Source organism: Euprymna scolopes, chromosome 26 (assembly GCF_053919585.1).
Source record: "Euprymna scolopes isolate OS-2025 chromosome 26, ASM5391958v1, whole genome shotgun sequence".
NCBI lineage: Eukaryota > Metazoa > Mollusca > Cephalopoda > Sepiida > Sepiolidae > Euprymna > Euprymna scolopes.
This window is the reverse complement of record NC_136507.1, coordinates 63,921,238-63,934,938: the sequence shown is the minus strand read 5'-3', so window position 1 is coordinate 63,934,938 and position 13,701 is coordinate 63,921,238. Positions and strand designations below refer to the sequence as shown.

The 13,701-nt window shown below is 35.4% G+C and overlaps 1 protein-coding gene and 1 pseudogene across 24 annotated transcripts in view; both read right to left on the bottom strand.

The window, feature by feature from the left end:
* Positions 1–13,701, bottom strand: part of LOC145248122 (disabled homolog 2-interacting protein-like) — a 1,344,959-nt gene that overhangs the window by 417,020 nt on the left and 914,238 nt on the right. The window lies entirely within an intron of this gene.
* LOC145248560 (5S ribosomal RNA) lies at positions 3,130–3,246 on the bottom strand (annotated as a pseudogene).

Sequence of the window (13,701 nt, the reverse complement as noted above, 5' to 3'; positions counted from 1 at the left end):
GGGGGTTTATGGGATAGGTCAAAGGTTGTTAAATAACACGAATATTTGGAGACAAAAGTTAAAACGAGAAGAAATGAGGACACAGTTTGGCAGGTGCCCCAGCGTCAACCACCATCACTGCCGTTCCCCGCCAACCAACGTCAGCCGACCGACCATCCGAACTATTTGCTCGCCTAAATGAACAAACCTAACAAAAGAGAGCCTCTTAAGTCAAGTTATTTATACGCTTCTTTTCACTAGAGCGGAAAGGAGACACGACTGGGGCCCTCATTTAGTGAAGGTCCCACGTGCCAGCCGGTTAGAAGAAAAAGCAGAGGGCGGGGGGGGGGGGGAAGAAAGAAGCAAGAACGAGAGAGAAGCTTAAGATGCGACCATTCAAAAAACATGCGATTCAAAACGCAAACTTGCAAGATTCGACGAACAATGCTACTTGAAACCTAAACGTGAAAATAGAGACTGATGGACGTAACTTTTTATAGAGATGTCTAGACGCGCCCCGAAAAAGATGTCATTTCTATCTACCCGTTTAATTAATAAAAATAGGATTTCAATTTCAACTGTGACAACCCGACAGACAAAGCCTGGCACGGATATGCGATAACGCGCTATTGAATCGTAAAACGATAAAACAGCCGTGTGTGTGTGTGTGTGTGTGTGTGTGTGTGTGTGTGTGTGTGTGTGTATAGTGTTGAGACGATTAATCGAAATCGCTCATGTGCCTATTTCCGATGCTAAAAACGATTCCTTTAATTATATTTTTTTATTTGATTTTATTAAAAAACAATCTTCCATTGCTGGTAGTAAGTAAGTATTTATTATTACTACCAGTAAAACTAAAATCTATAGATTCCTCCCCCACACAAGTGTATTTTATATTTGAAAAAATGTATGCACAGTGAGAAATTCCAGCTAAAATGCCATGTGTCATTGTTTTAAGCCGCCTACGCACAATTCTAGTAGGCCGCCTGTGATTGGTTGATTTGTATGGGCCAAGATAATTACTTGACGTCTTTTTTGTAAACAGCCATTTGTTTTCAGTCTATGAAAACCTCCGGCAAGAGCGAGAAGAGTGTCTTATCGAGAATGGAGCCACAACAATTTCTTCATGTTATATCATCTAAATGTTTGGCGAAAAAGGACTTGAAATCTCTACAAGCAGAGACACCTTTATATTGTGTCGAAGATATCCCAATTAGAGGATGGCATCATTTGAACATTTCCATCATGTTTATATCACCTAAATATTTGGCGAAAAAGGACTTGAAATCTTTACAAGCTCTGTTCCGTCTGCCTGCTTCCCACCTGACTACAACTTGGATGTTTTCAAGTCCAACGTTAACAAGTTCCTGGTGAGTTGCCCCCTTAAGTAAACACTTCATCAAATCTCCACACTAACGTACTGTACTTGCAATAACCCTTATCCCTGAGTGGCTTCCGGGCCTTGATAAGTGGTGACCACCGTGTAAAAAAAAAAAAAAAGACACCTTTACATTGTGCCGAAGATATCCCAATTAAAGGATGGCATCATTTGAACATTTTAATCATATTTATATCACCTAAATGTTTGAAATTTTCTCAATTCAATTAGGGTCCAAGGAACTCGATTTATGCCTAATTAAAGGCACCAGAACTCTTGCCGAAAATACCATGAAATATCATGGACATTTTCGAAGGAAAACCAGGCTACCACTCCAACAAAGGGAGTTAACTAATGGCTCCCAATTTGGGAGGCAAAACTAATCCACCATTTTGCGAGGACTGTACCCGGACCAATAACCTTTCTTTGATGTTATAACTGAATAAAATTTGAGTTTAAGGTATGGTTTTGTAATTGTGGAATTATTTTTTACTCAGCCAGGGAGTATTGAGTTCGTGAGATTAATTTATCACAACCAATTTAACATGTGTTTTTACGGTGATTGTGAAAAAAATAAACACTTTATAGTTAAATATTTAGAGATTTCTAAAGAATCAAATCGAGAAAAATATTGGAGTCGTCCCATCACTAATATATATATATATATATATATATATATATATATATATATATATATATATATATATATGTATATATATATATATATGTATATATATATATAATCTACACACGGCAAGTTTTTCATGTTTACGCAATCATCAATGTATGAGATTGTAATAAATGCTGGCTAATATCTTACCCCAAAGCAACCGGCAATTAACACAAGAATTGAGGGAAATTAAGTACCTATAAATACCATGTGGGCGGGCATATATATTAAACTGCCAGGCAATATTCAATGACGGAAAGTCGAATGTTGCATTTGCGTTGAAGGTGAACGCTTTTTCTTAATTCCCAAAACAGGTCCCGACTATATTTTCGTAAAGGAGCTTTATAACTATATTTTTCAAATAACTCTTAACAATTGCTTACATATCTATAGACACTAGTGTTTCATACTTACACAATCATCAGTGTAGGAAATGATAATTGCTGCTGATCGGGAGATTTGAACCCAGTCATAAAGTCAATCTTGACTTCGTAGGCTAGCATGGTCATTATATATATATATAACATTTGTATTTATAGAGACAAATATTACATAGTCGCCACACTGAACATGCTAATGTTTCGGACAATTAGTTGACAAGAACCAAAAGTCCGTGTCAGGCGATGTAATAAAGCTTACGTGCCAATGAAGGCATCTGGTTCTCAAATAAAAGAAATGAAACATAATTTTTTTTTATTCATGAAAAATAAAATGTAAAAAGGATAAACTTAAACGGGAGAGGTGGTAGGTTAAGTGACATTTTAAACTCCAAATAAAAATATTGCATTTTGCTCTTTTTTATTGAGCACTCTTAATAACCATGTTTTAATTCATGACTTTTCCCACTTGAATACCTTTAACTTGGCGCATTATATATATATATATATATATATATATATATATATATATATATATATATATATGAAGGCTCCTTCAGTCTTTAACAGACTATGGATACACACGAAGGGGTGCCTGCACGTAGAATTTTTGTGAAAGAAGGTGCGCAATCTCCAACCACACCTCTCCTGGGTCGACATTGTTAAATACCAGTGGCGAGTGAAGTACAGAACGACTGAAAACAAATGCCGAGATAAGCAGAGAGCACATACAGCGCCTAGAATTCCCAAGTGGTCACCCATCTGGTACTAACCAGGCTCAACGTTGCTTAACTTCGGGGATCTGACGAGAACCGGTGGGTCAACGCGATTATGCCGTGTGTGTATATATATATATATATATATATATATATATATAAAAGCGAGATAAGACACAGATGAAAATCCGATGAAAAATCCTGATATATATTACTAGAGGTAATACTTCCAGGGTGATCCTAGCCAAAAAGGAAAAGCTCAATATTTAAGAAGAACTAAATTTATATATATATGTGTGTGTGTGTGTGTGTGTGTGTGTGTGTGAGATAAAAAATATACGATGTATGTTTTCTGAAGACGTTCGTTGATATCATCGAGTGGCTTTTAGCTTAGTTAAACGAGGACTTAATAGTTTATATCATAATCATAATATATACTGTCCAGTAAGATATGAACCTGAGATTGTATTTACTGGGTAAAACAGTAATTTATGTTCAATTTATAGTATAACATGAATCTTGTAAACAGTAAATATTTCACGTTACACTTGTTGAAAGGGCGAATGGAGTGTCGGAATAAGACAAACGAGCGGGGGTTGGGATTGTATATTCAGATGAAACAGCTGGCGTAGAGAAAAAGAAATAATTAAAAACGTTTATCAATTCAACACAAAATTTGAAGTGAATTTCAAATGTAACTTTAGTGCGAATCTACAACCATAAACCAAATAAAACATTTGTGTGTTGTCGGGGTGGGGCGTTTAGATCGAAAGCAGGACAATGTTTATGTATTAGAGTGTTATTATAATTATAATTGGTTTACGTTTCATGGTACTGAACCCTTTTTGATTCTATGCATACGATTTACTAAAAATAGACCAAGTTGTTGGTAGTATTCTTCGTTATATTTTTTTTAATTGAAACAAAGAGGGAGTAGGAGTAACAGCAAAAGGCAGAGGGGGGAGGATACACAAAAGAAATATGCAGAGATCGCCAAATAAGAAACTTTGCAAGCTTGTATAGTTATTTTTGCTGATAAACCTTGAGACAGACAAAAATAAAAAAATAAAATAAAATAAAAATAAAACGAATTAGTGCCAAGGGAGAAAGCTAATAAAAATACAACTGCATCAAAATTCCAATTTCTCCGACACACAGAATATTTTTATAAATAAATATTAATAAATCATTTGTATACCTACAGACACTAGTCTTTCATGCTTACGCAATCATCAGTACAGGAAGTGATTATTACTGCCAGTTGAACACGGTCACAAAGTAAACCTTGACTCCATAAGCTAGCATCGTACCTCTAGGCTACCAGCAATTAACACAGAAATTGCGGGAAATTAAGTACATATAAATACCAAGTCAGTCAACAGTCTGAGGCTATTCAATGAGAGAAAGTTGTATTTTGCGCTTCGTTTACACATTTTTCTTAATTCCCTAAAGAGGGTCGAACTTTAATTTCTTAAAAGGACTTTTATTTATTTTTATAAATAAATATAAACAATTATGTTTATACTTACGGACACTAGTATTTCATAAACATAACTAATAAATATATTATTAAAATTACTAAATATACAATTTCGGATTATGCATGCATCTTATGTATGTATGTATGTATGTATGTATGTATGTATGTCAGGTCATGTCATATGCTACTGGTACCATGTAACCCAGTACTACCTGCCTCATGGTCGATTCACCGGCGACTAAACTGGTTCCCCCCATCAGACTTGTTTGGTGAGGAGGGCGGCTAGTCTCCCTGAAGGATTAAAAACAAGACCTTCCAAAGGGCGAATGAACTCTTTTCTGGGTCAACGGCCAACTAGCACCGTGTATATTTGTGTTTGTGTATATGTGTATTGGGGTGGAAAGGGCTCCCGTAAGCCGTGGTGAAGGCAACCTTTCTAGGAGAAGCAAATCTCTGATTTAAAAAACCATAAAGCGGAAGACCATTACCCGCATTAAGCTGGTCTGCAGTTTAATTTGTTGCTGGCTATCTTGCTCTTGCTTGTTGCTGGATCTCAACATTTTGAACCGAGAGAGAGACTTAGCTGTCGTACAAAGCTAAGACTCTGTAACATCATCTTTGTACAGATACTCCCTCAGGCATTTGGGCTCAGGAATGTTAAATGTCTGAGGGAGTGGCACTCGTCTGACAAGACGTTGCAATCATCATGTATCTATGTATGTATGTGTGTGTGTGTGTGTGTGTGAAAACGTATACGTGTTTCTCAGTTTCTTTCCTAAAAGTTTGGCATTGTTCTGTTCTTTGAAGAAGCAAAGAAATTCCTTGAACGTTTTCCCAGATTCCTGAAATTAAGCCAGAAGCCAACTGGAAAGAGCAAGCCAAAAATGACTTGTTAAAAAAAGACAAAAAACGCAGAAACAGAAAAAAGAAACAAAGAAAGAAAAAGAAAAAAGAAGAAAAAAAAGCAATCGTTTTACCTGACCGAACAATCTGAGATTTCAATTACTATCCTCAACCTCAAACCTGGTCTTCACCTGGAAAAAAGGCGAGGATGGTGGAGAATCGATATCTAATCGATATTCACACAATAGAACTGTGATTGACACAACGACATTTAACTGAAAACCGCCTAAGACCAAATTGAGAAAATTTTCTTTTTAAATCAATAATCGATTCTTAACACTCGTGCGCGCGCGCACCTAATATCCGAATATGAAAAAGGGTGCATCTCGAAAATCCCATTTTTTAAATATTTTTTTTACATTATTTTTTTTTTATAAAGTTATTTCTTTTAGATTATTTTTTTTTATAAAGTTATCTTTTTTCTTTTAAAATTTAATAGAATCCATTATTATATTAAGGCCGAGTTAATCGACGTTTGTTTCCTTAAAGCCTTTTTTCTTAAATAGTTTAATCATACAAAATGTTAAAATGGTTCTTGGTTTTGTGGATTGAATTATGTTTTTTAAAAAATAAACTCATTTCAATTGTTATATAATTACTCACGCGTTCAAATTCATTCATCAAGTCGCCCAGCGTTTACTAAGTTTCCGTATATTACTCCCACTCTCTCTCTCAAATTATCCTTTCCCCCTCCTCTTTTATTCTACTTCTCACAGACTTTCTGTATTAACAATCAGGGTTACTCGGTGTATATGTGGGGTTGCACACCGTTTATCAAGGTCTGGAAGCAACTCTAAGACAAGAGTGAATAATTGTTAGTAGATGGTGAGACATGATCAGCAATGGTGGAACTTTGGTAGGATTTGATTATTCAAGACGATCCAGAAGGAACTTATTCACATTAGATTTGAAAATGACCATAGTCAGCCGGGAAGCAATCCTACGGTACTGTGTTCCATAGGCAGACAGTTATAGAAAAGAAACTCTGCTCATAGAATTTTCGCTAAGTCTTAGGCACAAACCCAACTATAAAATAAGATTGGAATGGTCCACTATAAACAACGGGGAATACCAGGATTGTATTAATGAACTAAAAGAAAAAAAGGACAAAAATTCAGCCATCACAGAAGATTCCAATTGAGATTAGAAATCTTTTCAAGATTCGTCATATCGATCGGTTCTGAAATGCCATTATACCAAGAAGCTGTTGCTATTTTCACGGCATGAGATTGCCAAAACGCTTTCAAAGACAATTTAGAAGATAAATAAATAAAAATGAAAAATCTTAGAAAAAAATAGATTAATTTTTTCTGACAATTGCCAGTAACACCAGACGTATTCTTTTTCTCTATCCACGAGTGGCTTACACCTCAGGGCTAATGCCACTAACAAAATGAAGAGAGCATAAAATATCTGAAAATATATATATATATTGTTTTTAAAATATACATTTAAAAAACAATATATGCCGTTCCCCATTTGGGGGTACTAAATTGGTCAAAGGGAAAATTATTCCTAACTCACATTTAGGTAAAATAACATTGTGTTGATTTGCACTCTTTCACTTCTATTTATCTTTTTCATTTTTTATTTTCATCTTTTCCTCCCTTTCTTTTTTCCTCTGCTTTTCTTTCTTTTTTTTTTTTTTGGATACTAACCTTACCCCATTTTTCCATCTTCTTCACACAAATACCGTTATCTTTTTTTAATTCTTAATGACACGTGATGTGATCACCTGATATTTTTTTTGTTGTTGTTGTGATTATTGAATCCCTGAATAATTTCCTTTATGGGCTAAACTTTTGTATAAGCAATGTCACCTGAAGAGGTCTCTAGTTACTTGTAACTGGCTGACTGAAACATGCTCAGAAATATGTAGCGACGTATTAATGCTTATGTAAAACTAATAAAAAGTATATATTGCCTACTTATGTAAAAATAATAAGAAGTGTATATTGCCCTACTTCGGTATTGCGCACTCTTGTATTAACGTCGTTAAAACTTGATTGGCTGCTTTACATCAGGAAAATATTAACCTGGTATGATACATATAAATGATATATATATATATAAATGATATATATAAATTATATATATAAATGATATATAAGTGATATGTATAAATGATACATATAAATGATATATATAAATGATATATATAAATGATATATATAAATGATGAGACGATTCTAATATTTTTCCAGATTCCGATACAATTACCGATTCTGTACTATGTTCCCAATTCCGACTCTTTATGTAAATCTTAATTACAAATTTGTTATTTTTTCCCCCTCGATTACCGCAAAAACACACGTTAAATATGCAGTCACTTTATTAAACGTAAAAATACACTTGTGCATGATCATCTATAGATTCCAGTTTTGCATATAGCTTTAAAATAAATATTTATTATTTTATTATTTCCAGCAATGGAAGACTTGCTTTTAACAAAATCAAATAAAAAAGATAAGTAAAAGAATTGTTTTGGAATCGGAAAATAGGCAAACAAATTTTTTTCCGATTCCAATACGGATTCCGATATCCCTAAATGTTTCGATTATTCCAATTCTTGATTCTAATTAACTGTCCCAACACACACACAAACACACACACACATATATATATATATATATATATATATATATATATATATATATATATATACGGGCGGCAAAAAAAAAGTCCGCACTTGTAATTCTTTCAAAAACTGCAAATTTAAGCTAACTTTAATGTAACCATTTAAACAAACTATACCTCATTTGATTGGCCTTTTATTCTTCTATAATTTTACCTGTTCATATTTGACTTTTAATTGATATATTCTAGTGTTCACGTCAATTTAAAAAATAACTTCAAATTGAGGAGGCAAAAAGAAAGTCCTCACAATGGAAAATTGTTATTTAAATGTAACTTTAGGACATTAATGCAACACAAATACAACAGGAACACAATGAACTAGTTAATATTTAGTAGCATAGCCCTTCTACAATTTGACAGCCTGTAATCTTTTGGGAATTTCTTGAATTAGACTGCAACAATACTCTGGGGAAAGGGCATCGCACCTTTCTTTAATTTTTGTCCAAAGTTCTTCCAAATTTGAAATTTTATCATTGCATAGCTGGTGCTTGATGCAATGCCATACGTTTTCGATAGGATTGAGGTCTGGAGATTGTACAGACCAATCCAAACACGAAATATCATGCTCTTCCAGGAAACTCTTGACATTGCCAGCTGTGTGAATGGGAGAATTATCCTGCATGAAGATTAAATTATCATCCAAATTCCGACCAAAGTAGGAATGAAAATGCTCAGTCAACATATTAATGTACTTGGTCGAATTAATTCGACCTTGCTAGCGAACTATAGGCCCTGGACCATTGGTACTAATAATGCCCCACACCAAAACTGAGCCTCCACCACCTTGAAGCGTTGAAACTGAGCACCTAGGATTAAATTCTTCGTTTTTCCTTCGACAGACGTACTGCCTACCATCACTGCCTAGCCTATTGAACTTGCTTTCATCGCTAAAAAGCACTTTTGACCAATATGAAGAGTCATGATCTTCATAGCATCTGACGAAGTCCAGACGGCGCTTTCTGTTCTTTACAGAAATCATTGGCTTGCGTCTTGCAACATATTCCTCGCCAATTAAATTCTTTTAATCTGTTCTTGACAGTAGAAAGAGAGCACTTTTAACAAGATTGCAATGTTGTTGGATTTGGGAAGCCGTTTCAAATCAGTTTCTTAGGCTTCGGATCTTGATAGCATTGTCTTACTTGTTAGAAGAAACTCAAGTACGACCAGATTCAGGGCATCACGAACATCGTCGGTGTTTTAGTGCTTTTTCAGTCTTTCGTGCCGTTTTCTCATCACATTTCAATCTGCGGCCGATTGCTCGATTGGATAACCAGAAACGTGGAGATTAATGAGCTCCTAACGATCACTAACAGAAAGTTGTGGCATATGGACTAAATGTTACGTTGTATAACCTGAAACAACAACAATTACGACTGGAGATGCTTTGTTGCCAGTTGGTCGATATTTTAAACTGATTTAGGTTCGATAATTTAAGCTGGTTATAAGCAAATTTGTTGCTGCGGTCCTTTTTCCTCCTCATTTCGAAGTTATTTTTCTAAATTGACGTGAACACTAGAATATTTCAATTAAAAGTCAACTACGAACAGGTAAAATTATAAAAGGCAAATCTAATGAGGTATAGATTGTTTAAACAGTTAAATTAAATTTAGCTTAAATTTGCAGTTTTTTAAAAAAATTACAAGTGCGGACTTTCTTTTTGCAGGCACTATATATATATATATATATATATATATATATATGAAAGAGAGAGAGAGAAGTAGAGAGAGAGAAGGAGGGAGCAGTGTTAATTTTATCTTTTAGATTTGTGTAAAAAAAAAAGGATAAAATGTCCTTAAAAAAGATTCCGAACGCGTCAATCAATTTTTGACTGAAAATCGTTCGATTAGTTTTTAAATAATAAAAAGATCAGCCCCCACCCCCCACGAACCTCTATTCCTTGCGGTTTAATCACGAAGGTACAAGGTCACTTATTTGAAGATAACAAGGCAGAAGATTGTTCCACCTGCAAACGGAGGTAGAGAGTGGGAGGGGGGACGATTGTCTGGAAGGGATTTGAATTAAGAAGAAAAAAAAAACTGGCACAAGAAAAGGCGTATGCGAGAGAATGAGTAAATTAATGTTGACCCCCCAAAATAAACCTGATAACGTTCAGATTAAAACGCACCATCTCCCGATGTGTATGCAAGATTGGATTGCAATGCAAATGAGGGGCGAGGCTTGTGGAGTTCCAAAACGGGAAAAGAAACCTGAATGTGTGTGCGGGGGTGGGGGCAAAAATTATCTTTGGAAATTGTTTTGGATAAAAAAAAAACGTCATGAGGAAAGAATTGATTTGCGTGGGCAATTTTGGAATGACAGTTTCTGGGTTCGAACTTAGGAAGCCTTATTATGTCATGCATGTGTTTAGAAGTGGATGTGGTAATTGCATGGGAGAGAGAGAGGGGAGGGATGAGACAAAACCGGAAAAATTAGAAAACGGAAAGGAAGTAAAGAGTCGAGGTGGCTGCGTTGGAGTAATAAAGAAAGTGGGAGAGAATAGAGATTAAGACAGATTTAAGGGGGGGTGAAGGGGAAATAGCGAACGAGAGAGAGAGAGAAAGAAAAAGAATGAAGAGGGAAAGAAAAGAAAATACAGAGAAATACAGAAAAATAACAAGGAAGAAAGCTAGAGAGCAGAGAAATAGAATGGAGAAAACGGCATGAAAAGACAGAGGAAAGAGGGATAAAGTGATAGGGGAAGGATATACAAAGAGAACGGCTACAAAGAGGGGGAAGAGTAAAAAAAGATTGAAAGTAGGGAAAGAAAGAGCGAAAGAAAGAAAGGGTAAAGAGAGTGGGGAAAATATAGAGTGAGAGGGGGGAAGTAGAGTGAGAGAAACAGAGTGAGAAGAGGGAAAGGTAGAGAGACAAAGTGAAAGGGGGAAAGTAGAGAGAGAGCGAAAGGGGGGAAGGTAGAGAGAGAGCGAAAGGGGGGAAGGTAGAGAGAGAGAGCGAAAGGGGGGAAGGTAGAGAGAGAGAGCGAAAGGGGGGAAGGTAGAGAGAGAGAGAGCGAAAGGGGGGAAGGTAGAGAGAGAGCGAAAGGGGGGAAGGTAGAGAGAGAGCGAAAGGGGGAAGATAGAGAGAGAGCGAAAGGGGGAAGATAGAGAGACAGAGAGAGAGGGGGTAAAGGTAGAGAGACAGAGTGAGAGGGGAGAAAGGTAGAGAGACAGAGTGAGAGGGGGTAAAGGTAGAGAGACAGAGTGAGAGGGGGGAAGGTAGAGAGAGAGAGAGAGAGAGAGAGAGAGGGGGGAAAGGTAGAGAAACAGAAAAGGTAGGGAGACAAAATGAGAGGAAGGGAAAAGGCAGAGAGAGAGAGTATGAGGGGGAAAAGGTAGAGGTAGATAAAAAGCAGATTAACGTGATAAAGTGGAAACAGAAATAAAGATGAAATACATAAAGAAAGCAAAACCGAATCCTTAAGACACTTCCATAATAACCCTCACCTTCATTACGTCGTTACACTCCACCTATATCCACGGTCAAAGGAAACGTAAGAAAAATCAGTTTAAACTGATCATCAAAGCTGAAATGTTCTGCAACGTCTTTTTCTTTTCTCAATTTGATAATTTCAAACATAAAAAGATGTTGCTCACCCGCGTTCTCAGCATTGAGCCCCTCCCTCATCAAGTAGGAAGGATGGGAGGGATTAGAGATGTGTGCATGTTGTAAACACACACACACACACACACACACACACACACACACACACACTAAATGTTCTGATGTTTTATTAGAGGAAGAATCTTTTTCTAAAAGGGGACGCATTTATTACAGGACTAAAGGCAGGTGTTAAAAAGAAGGTTCTCTTGTCGGTCGACGTATAAGAATTTTAGAACTTACCCTCCACCATAACCCAACCGAAAAAATGCATTGATGCACTGCAAACTATGTTCGTGACGATAAAGGTGGGGCTTATCTTTATGCTGATAATAAAAACTGACGAAGTAGTCATAAGAGTGGGACAGGAGGAGACAAAATTACAAAATATGATCTTCTAATATATAAAATTCTAATATCTAAAATTAATAATTCTAATATATAAAATTAAGTCCAATTCGAAAGCGATTGCTTTCCTCCTACAAAATCAGTATTGCGTTCTGAACACCCAGTCAATTACAGAGATTTTCATCAGTGTTCTTCAAAAACATTGGAAATTCCAATCGATTTCATTGCTTACATATAATATCCTGTCAGATATTTATTTCGGTAATAACATTTTTTATAGACAATAACCGGCTATTTGCATTGGATTACACAAATTACCGATTGAAATCACTGTTTCTTTTACGACTAATATATATATATATATATAGATAGATAGATAGATAGATAGATAGAAGGTTGTCTGCCTGTGGAAATAATTGTATGTGTGTGTGTAAAGAAGCATGAAGTGTTTTATAAAAAAAAACAATAAATAAAAGTATACACAAATGATGCAATTCAAACTATACTAAGTTCGACATATTGCAGGCTTAGTACTTGAATAAACCGACTTACTGGTGAAAAATTCACAATTCCAAAAAGGGATTCAACTATATATCTGTGAAAAAAAAAATTAAATTAAGTAGAAAACGCTGATTACCAGTTGTTTACCATGTAGCTACTTCGAATATTTAAAAACGGACAACTGTTAAATATGGACATACACAATATATATTAAATGATTTATTTGTTGCATAGATTAAAACAATTTAAGACTTTCTTTTTCATTAATACAATATACTTTCCTCAGTATCGAGTTTGCCATTAAAATAAAAACAGACCATCAGTTTTCTGCGAACATGTTTGAAAATACAAAATAACAGAATTACTTGCGATGTGTCCGTTTAGTGATGAACATACTTTTTCAAACCGGTGACAGACTGACAAATCGACAAAGTCTAACGGATGCGCAAATCTATATATACATATAAAAGTGAAATTGTCTGCGTATGTGTATACATTTCCCTACCAAACAACTGTCAATTTTCAGTCTACAGACTCGAGACTTGACACAAGAGATATTGAAATTTAGGAAAATCTTTTTAATCGGTTTTCGGCCAGAAATTTAGCTGTCAAGAGGTCAAAGTTCAATTATTTGACCTTTGAGAATTCTACCAAACACCTCCGCCAATTTTGGATCTAAACGCTTCAAATTTTAAATATAGATTACTTGGACATGGATCAAACTTTTTAATTTTATTTGAGCCCAAAACAAGAAACATTAAGAGGTCAACATTGGGGTCAAAGTTAAAGTTAACCTCTGCAGTCTCTACCAAATTACTCAGCCAATTTTTGGTCTAAACATTTGAAATTTTACATAAAATGTATTCAGATATAGGGCAGGCTTTTTAATCAGTTTTTGGCCGATAATTTGGCTACCAATGGATCAAAGCTCAAAAGATTTTACCTTTACGGTTTCTAGAAAACTATTCAGCCAATTTTGGATCTAAACATTTGAAATTTTACATATAGGGTATTCAGACATGCAGCAAGCTTTTTAATCAGTTTTCTGGGCGAAAATTTGGCTGCCAGAAGGTCAAAATTGAAAGAGTTGACCTTTTCAGACTCTACCAAACTCC